The sequence below is a fragment of the Thermobia domestica genome, chromosome 17, assembly GCF_964235325.1.
Source record: "Thermobia domestica chromosome 17, izTheDome1.hap1.1, whole genome shotgun sequence".
Taxonomy (NCBI): domain Eukaryota; kingdom Metazoa; phylum Arthropoda; class Insecta; order Zygentoma; family Lepismatidae; genus Thermobia; species Thermobia domestica.
Genome location: NC_137470.1, coordinates 113,382,899 through 113,391,795, shown reverse-complemented (window position 1 = coordinate 113,391,795; position 8,897 = coordinate 113,382,899). Strand labels below are relative to the sequence as shown.

The window sequence follows — 8,897 nt, the reverse complement described above, 5'->3', positions numbered from 1 at the left end:
ATAGTAGACTGAAAATGATACTTGTATTGTAACATTACCTCTTATTCTAGGAGGACCGAAACAAATACTAATTATCTTTTTGTTCAGTTAAAAGATATGTTCAGTCCAATGTTGCTTTATATCAACTTTGGAAGAAATTTAGTTGATTTTTTTAAATTTATCACTACATAAGGAATATGTTTATTTTGGAAAGGAATATAAAAATTAAGAAAACTTGTTTTGTCAGTATTTAAAACAAGTTTATTGGCATTTAAGCAATCAATTAATCGACGTTCAAGTTGTTTTCAACATCTTTTCGCCATCTTCCAGTAATATAACAATTGGTGACATCAGCAAATAAATCACGTTTAGAAGAAGACATATAGCTGTACCATAATTTCGCGTTTGCTCAAAGTAAGTACACCATTTCTTAATTTAAGTAGTTACCCAGTCACATTACGATTCAGGAATAGAAAGATTTGTGTATTCACAAGGAAATGACATTGATCACTTTTCCTAAAGTCAAGTACACTTTACATTGAGCTACACACTTGCTCATCATTCAGAGAACGCTGCTAGTCTTTACTGCATGGAAATTTGTTCCAAATTCTAAACAGACAAAGCCTGCACCGTTCATTCTGTTATATAATCATTTCTTTATTTATTTCTATTGAGACAGCCATGTTTTTCCTTAAATTGCAGGATTTTTTAAAAATGTCACAGCCGACCACTTTACTACAAAAAGGATGCCTTGTTTCAGGGTAACATTCTTTTACAGGGGATGCCTTGTAACATTCTTTTATTTACTATTCCATAATAAATTTCAAAAAATTAATAAGAGTAGTTGCTTTCAGTGGATTAACCGTGAGGGTTAAGGAGTCGTTCTACGAGCATTAAACATTTTTCTCCTTGGTTTGCTATTCTAATATCACTTAAATGCTCGGTGAGAATAAAATGTTTAGCAACAAACACCATCTTAGCTGAGTATCTTTGCATTGAAGTTCCATTGCTCTGATTAACTGAGTGAAGATGAGATTCCTGAAAATTGAATTCTGTGATTATTTATAGCTTATGGTATTAGTCTATAAACTAGAATTTTGAACACCATTGTATGATTTTCATTAAAATGTATACAAAATTGTACTTTTATAGCTGGAAGAGAAGGAGCACACTCCACAATATATTTGCTCCGGATGTAAATCACGATTAGACGCCGCTGTAACGCTCCGTGAGCAACTAAAAATTGCTGTTGATGTTGTAGCAGACCACACAAGAGATGGAGAAATGACACTAAAGGTAAAATTGATAAATGTGTGACAAAATTTTCCCGACTTCGTAAAAAGTATCACCCTGTTGCCACATTATTGCTATAAAGAGAATTATTAATAGTTAGAATCCAGACAGATATCAACGTCACATATTTGCTGATTAGTCAGTGTTGAAAATCCACAAGATATGTGTTATAGCAGCTATTATCCGTTTACCTGTCTCAAGTAGCGCTCACGATATTATCTCCACTAAAATTTCTTAAACGCACATTAGATGTCACTGCGAAATAGATTCTTCTCTTGTAGGTTATAACATATAAACGTCCTGCCTCGCTTTGATGTTCTGTCGTACCTGTACCCAATCAAAGATAAATGTTATACAAATATAAAAAGATGGATTCCAATTACATTTCAATACAGTAGAGTGCCTTCTTGAAACAGAGTGTAGACAAATACAAATTAATATATTTATGATATTGCTAACTTTTATATATGCTTCATTTTTATCTGACAGATGTCGTGTTGTTTAAATTTTAATATGAATAAAACAAATGAACTGCTGACTGCAGAAACAGGATGAGTCATCAGCTAGGAAATTTATAACAGGAATAAAACCGTTTAAATTCTAGAATTCTTCCACTTCTTGTCTTTTCTTTATCACTACCACTTAGTCTTCCCCATTTGAAGTCCTTGACTTCCATTGTTTCATTACTCATTGTGTGCCGATTGCTGTTAGACCAATTCCGGAAACATAAGCTATATCGAAGAAATTAAAATAACATTGACTCCTTCTTCTTTCTGCATCAAGCAATTCAATTGTGAAGGTATTTACACAAAAGAAGGCTCATAGATATGCTGAGTTTTTGCATACGATTCCACTTAATTTCATCTGTCACTTTTTGTACAATTTCAGTTTAAACATGAGAAAAACTACGCACGGTTTACAATATTTCGTGAATGAAAACTTCTCTGACCAAAGTAACACACTTATTTATTAAAGTCACAGTAATGTTTAACTGTTTTCATTGACTCTGTCGAAAATGTTACAACATATTGTTGCAGTTTTAAGAAATAAATGTGTTACTCCGAACAGAGAAGTTTTCATTCACGTAATAAGTTCCAGAGTCATAATGGATAGAGTTACACTATTTCGATTGTTGTTCATGATTCTTTTTACAGATTGTCCCATTTCTTTGTACAAATCTTTTGGGATATCTAGGGCGCATTTTAATTTTATTCCAAAGTTCGAATTTCATTTTCAGTCATGGATGACATAATGTTTTGATCATAAGCAGGAATAGTCATGTCCACCCGTATGTAGTACAGGGTTCCTACTGGTTAGGGAAGTCAGGGAAAATGGTGGAGGTCAAGGAAATTCAAGGAAAAAGACAAAATCAGGGAAAGTCGGGAAAATTTTATAAAATATATGTTTTCTAACACTAATTGTATACGAATTTCAGCTTAGCCAACCATTATAATGGACGTTGTTCAAATTTGTATGGAGAGTAAGTGGAATGTACGTATGTATTATTTGTCTCTATAGAATAAATGTTCTCATATATAAATATTCACCGTTATTTATTCATTATTTATTTGTCAACGTCATCCTGCCATGAAAGTCAGGGAAATAGATTTCTCCAGATCAGTAGGAATTCTGTAGTATTAATTACAAGTGAGTATTTTGTAATCTTGATCAAAACTTTACTCGTCGATAGTCTGCCATATTAGAATCTTTCTAGATATTTTAAATTTTATGTTTATTTTTAGATATCCGAAAATGTGTAAAAACAACGGTGTGTTGTAATTTTCATTTCATGAAATGTCATCCCGCTTTAGATGCAATAATGTCAATATTGATTGTAGACTAATCCTGAATATATATTACATTCATAATGTTATAAAACATCTGAAAAGTGCATAACTAAAAATTGTAATTTTGTAAATATAATAATAAGAGATTGCACTTCAGTTAATGCAGATATCCCCATATATCTTTTACTACTACTTTTTTTTCTTTCTTATTCTCCCTTCTACTTCGAAACCTTGTACGCTCCAACCTGTATAGTAAATTATTTTAAATCTTTTTTTCCTTCTCTCGCACCATTGCTCAGAAAATTTTCACCCTTTTCTCAGTTTCTCATACTGAATTATTTCAATTCATGAAGCTGCCACAAACCTGATACTATTTCAGGTCAACTTCGAAAACTTCAATAGATAAACATCTGAGATCCGCCATTGCATATATACAGGGTGTTTCAAAACAACACCGACAGCGTTTGGGAGATGATTCCTGATAGCAAGATAAGACAAAAGGTATAGACCAACCTGGGTGCACAAATGGTTCTTTTGCTGCCGAAAACATGAAAAAATGAACTTTAAAGGTCCATAACTCCAAAACTATGCGACCTATAGTAGGCGGAACAAAACTTCACATAGGAACTGATATGTGCGCTATCTGAAAATACATGTTTCAGAATCCTAAGGCACTCACAGAGGGAATTTGGGAGAGAATTTGCAATACGGGCACATAATTTGAAGTACTCATCAACTACCTCTATAAAAATTGTTGCGGAAGTACCGCAGGATTGTAAAACTTGGATATTTGGATAGGGCACATATTAGTTCCTAAGTGGAGTCTTGACCCGGCTATAGCAGGTCCCATAGTTTTGAAGTTATGGAAATATAAAGTTCTTTTTTTTTTATGTTTTCTGCAACCTATAACTCCGAAAGGAAGCGTTTGTGCACCCAGGTTGGTCTATACATTTTGTCTTATCTAGGTGTCAAGAATCACCTCCCAAATGTTGTCAATGTTGTTTTGAAACACCCTATATGTATAATACCTGTAAATAAATAAAAAATAATCAAACTATATTAAACAATAAGTATATAAATTTGGAGAGAAGTGGATGTAATTTTTAGGAACAAATTGAGTTTCTAAGTTAATGTATATTATATTTATTTTGAAGAGTTGTATACGCAAAAGTGGAAGCGAGAATACAAAAGAAAAGAAAAAAGTCAGTTGGGGCCGAAACATAGTGTATTTGGTGGAGCCTGTAGCATCCAGCTCGTCAGAGGAGGAGGAGGTAAGAAAGGTTATGAACTAATAGCTTGTCAGAAAGTAACTAGAGTCAATTACCCGCTTCGCTGGGTTTAAATAAGAAAAAATAGTAATATGTTTCGTTAGTCAGTCACTTTTCACTATTACTAAAGGGCTCCTTGATATTGGTCATATTCCATGATTTTTATGTATCTCCCCCCTCCTCCAAGTTGCGAGGTTGAATTTGGATTTAAACGGCATCGAAAGTATCACTGTTCATCTCAACGACCCCGAAAACTATGGATTCGGCAGTAATATCAGTCATTTTCCATCATTTATATATATCCCTCCCCTCTCCTAGCTTGCACCGTCAAAGTGATAAAAAAAAAATCCCAGTCCCGAACCTCATCTAGGTTTAAAATTTAATCGAGATCGGTCGAGTTGTTCAAGACGTACGAAGTCCCAAACATAGTCACTTTCATTTTCATTTACATAGATACAGAATAAGTTTGATTAATATCAAATACAAACATATTTACAGCGCAGGGGACTCGGGTTCAATTCCCGGCGGGATCTCCTGTGGTTTGGATTCCACGTTAAGCTGCAGATTCACTTCTCATTAGAGACGTTAACCTCCAACTAAGAAACATATATTCTTAATAGCTACTGTTAAAAATTCTTCTGCCAATCCTGTTTAAAGGATGTCTTAAATTTACATTCTCTTTAAACTATAAATTCTAATGCTATAGATCAATGAAAATAGTGGAACTCATTTTTCAGACTCACGAATTCAAATCTCATTTTTAAAATATTAGTTGATTGTATTACAGTGTATTGTCCCGTTCAGCACCGAAGCTATATGAAACGTGGCAGTACTTCGTGTTGCACTAATGACCTTTAAGTCACATTGTAGATATGAATTGAGTTACTTTAAACTTCTATTCTTTCAAATTTCCGAATTTTAATATTTATAGAGTAACAGCATTTTACATGTTTGCACATTTATTTGGATCTTGACACGGTTAGAAGTGTATAGTCATTAATATTTAATTTCTTGTTATTTTTACTGCTCTTGAATGTAGTTTCGTTTTGAGTTTCCACTTCTGATTAAGAACTTATGGATCTTGTGCACTAAGTAGTATTATCATCTAACAATTATCAACTGTTTATTTTTTTATTTTTGTATTTATTTATTTATTTTTTTATTTTTTATTTATTTTTTTTTATCCGTTAACATTCCTTCTTCCCCAAGAGAATTTATTCATTTCCCTAATACGGAACGAAGGACAAGGTATCTGGAAAATTTTTTGCACTGAAAATAACTATTTCGAAATGCTTTGTATACAAGATGTTAAAAATGGACTTCTTCGGACATATAAATATGTCTACATACAGGGCGACAAGAAATAACCCGTACAAAGTTTGGCATAGCCTGCCAGGAATGTAGTGTCCTGTAGCCAAATGAGTGTTGTTTTGTTGGATTCTTTTGTACCTGTATATGTTTTTTTTTTTTTTTTCGGTTTCCGCACGAGGAATTTATTTTTTGTTTCAAAATGGCAACCAAACGTAGGGCAACGTTGGAACTGTTTCGTCAAGGAAAGCGTCAATAAGAAATTGTTCGTTTGTTTGTGTTCCAAAGCCGACAGTCTCAGACGCAATTCGCGATTTCAGGAACTCGGCCATGAAGGCGACCATCCCGGAAAAGGATGAAAGCGCACCATCAACACGTGCAGGAACCGCAAGATCATCAAAAAGCGAGTGCAACGAAATTCGAGTGTCTCCATGAGAAAAATCGCTCGTGAGACAGGGATCAACCGAAAACTAGTGCGGCAAATAGTGAAAAGGGGACACAACCTCAAGACTACAAGCTCTAAACAGTTTAGCTGCTCACGGACACAAATAAGCACGTGTGACTCGGATGCCGCCTTCTGGAGTGCCGGGCCGCAGGTCAGCGATGGGAGCGCATTCTCTTCATCGACGAAAAGCTATCCAACGTGGAGCAGGAACACAACCACCAAAAAGACAGGACCTGGTCCGCAGAGGCTCCCGGCACCTCAGCCATCGTCGAACACCGTTAAAGTCCGCAATTGGCCATGATCTGGGGAGCAATTTGCGAAAGCGGCAAGACTCCTCTGGTGCTCATGGATCATGGGTCAAGATCAACCACAAGGTATACCGAAGCGACAATCTCGAGACCGTGGTACTTCCGTGTGCCAAGCGGCACTTAGGCGATATAGAATGGACTTTCCAACATGACTCTCTCCGGCTCACAGGGCGAAACGGAAGAAAGAACTTTGCAGAACTCATTTTCTGGACATCTGGTCCGCGCAATGGCCGTCCTACTTGCTGGATCTCAACCCCATCGACTACGGTGTATAGTCGATTTTGGAAGCCAGGGAATGCAGTATACGCCACTAAAGATTGGAGTGGCCGAAGCAATCTGCGTCGTGAGTGGAATCGACTGTCGTCCTAGCACCTGCGGCCCATCGCCGAACATTTGAACACGTTTGGACCTCTCTATCGCCGTCAAGGGCGGCCACTTCGAAGCCGGCTGAATATGTTGCTCCTAAATACCCATTCTCATGGTATTACGTGTTATTTTGCTGAATTTTTTCGGCTTAATAGATGCATGGTAACAAACATTCGTCCGGGTTATATCTTGTCACCCTGTACACTTCTGCACGTAGATATGCCTTGCGTTATATATTGTAAATAGTTCTAAAATTTAGGTAGCTTGAAATACCATTTAATATTATTCAATTGAGTTATTTTTTCTCCTGAGTTACTTTGATCGGATATGGAACCATTTTAGAGGGTGAGAGCACAAAAAAAAAAAAAATGGAAGTCGAAAACTAAGGGCCACCCTAATATATATAGATCCAACTTGGTTAACAGATCAAACAGGCAGCTATCCGTAGTGCGAAGGATATCCCGTATTTTCACAATTGTACTTCGTTCTTTTACTACATTTACTACTACTTCCCCGTGTTCTTACAAACACTCCATGACTTTTATCTTCCTATAGTCTCTTCATATTCAACGGAAGGATACTGTCACATATCTCTGAACGCAAATACTGCGCCAGACCAAACGCTTGTCAGTTAGTTTCCTGTGCTATTTCTGTCGTCCTTTGTTTCTACTCTTACTTCTGATGCTTTTATCGGAAAAGTGTTTATTTTTTTCTTTTTTCTTTGTTTTATTTTTGTTTTGTTTTGTGATTCTGCTCTCATTATTTCTATATAATTAACTTGTTTCCCATACCTGCTTCAGAGAATTACTTTATTGTATTATATATACAAAACCGCGTTGTATTATATGTAGATGTGTCTTTTTTTTTTTTTTTTTTTTTTTTTTAAATCCTGTGTGATCTACCAAACAGATGTTAGAAAAGCAACTTGAAGAACTACTGGTAATCTTTCTCATACCACTCTCTATCTTCTAAAATTCGTTGTGTATACACTGCACTGTTTGGAATCACCAATATTTAAATAGAACTTACATTGATTTATTTGTAATTTCTTGAAACATGACCTAGGCTCTATAATTTTTAAGTTAGGGAGCTACGAGAAAAGAATCACGGCCAAAAGTATGATAGAGTTAATTTTCTCCTTAAATATATAATGAGCAGAAAATATAGAGCTACTCATTTACGTAAGTCGCTGGGCGGAGAAGTTTATAATTGTTCGTTGATGTTTGATGTCTGATTGACAAACAACTGCCATTAATTGAACAGTAAATCGGAGACAATTGTATTTTTATGAGAAAATGACCATAAAATTCATGATTTTGTTAACATGATAATCCGATTAAGCTTCTTTCTCAATCATTTAACAGAATACAGTTTTGACACTTCTCTACTTAGATGAGCAGAAGTTATTTTATGATGTATATTATATGCTTTACATTTGACAGATTATTACCCCTTTAAACTTGCAGTTGTATTAAAATAAAGAAATTCCGATATTAGAGAACATCTTATGGCCCTTACGCTCCTTTTAACACAAATATTGGTTAATTTGTAATATCTATAAATATCTTAGTTTTATTTTAATAATGTATTAATAGAACTTAATAATGTAGTATTTTAGTAATAAAGTATATGTTACTATTAGGAAGTTCAAGAGTCAGGAAGTGATGATCACGACGAAAGTCCAGTTTCGGGAATGCAAGAGATCCCTCAAAGCCTTCTACCTAAAAGTGCAAATCGAAAGAGACAACCGATTCAGAAGAGACGACCCGGCGAGAAGAAGCGGAAAACAAGAATCGCTTAGGAAGATAAGGTTGTTTTGATTAAGTGAGATTTTTTAAGTTTTGTTTGTGGAGTTGTTGGTTCTTGCAAAGAGTATGACTAAAGGCAGTTTAATGATGTCCTGGACAATATATCTGCGACCTTCTTTAACGAGGCCGAATAGTCACATTCTGTTTGATTTTATTAAAAATTCTCACCGGCTACAAACGGAGTACTCTATTCCAGAAAAGCAAACATTCTTTACCAAATGCCAGAAATGATTAATGGGGATTGTATTACTTGTATGTATTTTCTAGATTGAAGGGTAAGGGTTACAGATGCCATATGTTTTAGAGAGAAAGAGAAAAGGAAATATTTTTAGCGA

At 35.1% G+C, this 8,897-nt stretch overlaps 1 long non-coding RNA gene across 2 annotated transcripts; it reads left to right on the top strand.

The window, feature by feature from the left end:
* Positions 1 to 341: 341 nt before the first annotated feature.
* On the top strand, positions 342 to 8,897 carry LOC145674651 (uncharacterized). Of its 2 annotated transcripts, XR_014129009.1 has the most exons (3): positions 342 to 1,275; positions 4,214 to 4,330; positions 8,397 to 8,897. It is a non-coding gene; the product is annotated as an uncharacterized LOC145674651 (long non-coding RNA). The 2 variants fall into 2 exon arrangements; XR_014129008.1 differs by lacking the exon at positions 342 to 1,275 and having other exon boundaries at positions 3,888 to 4,330.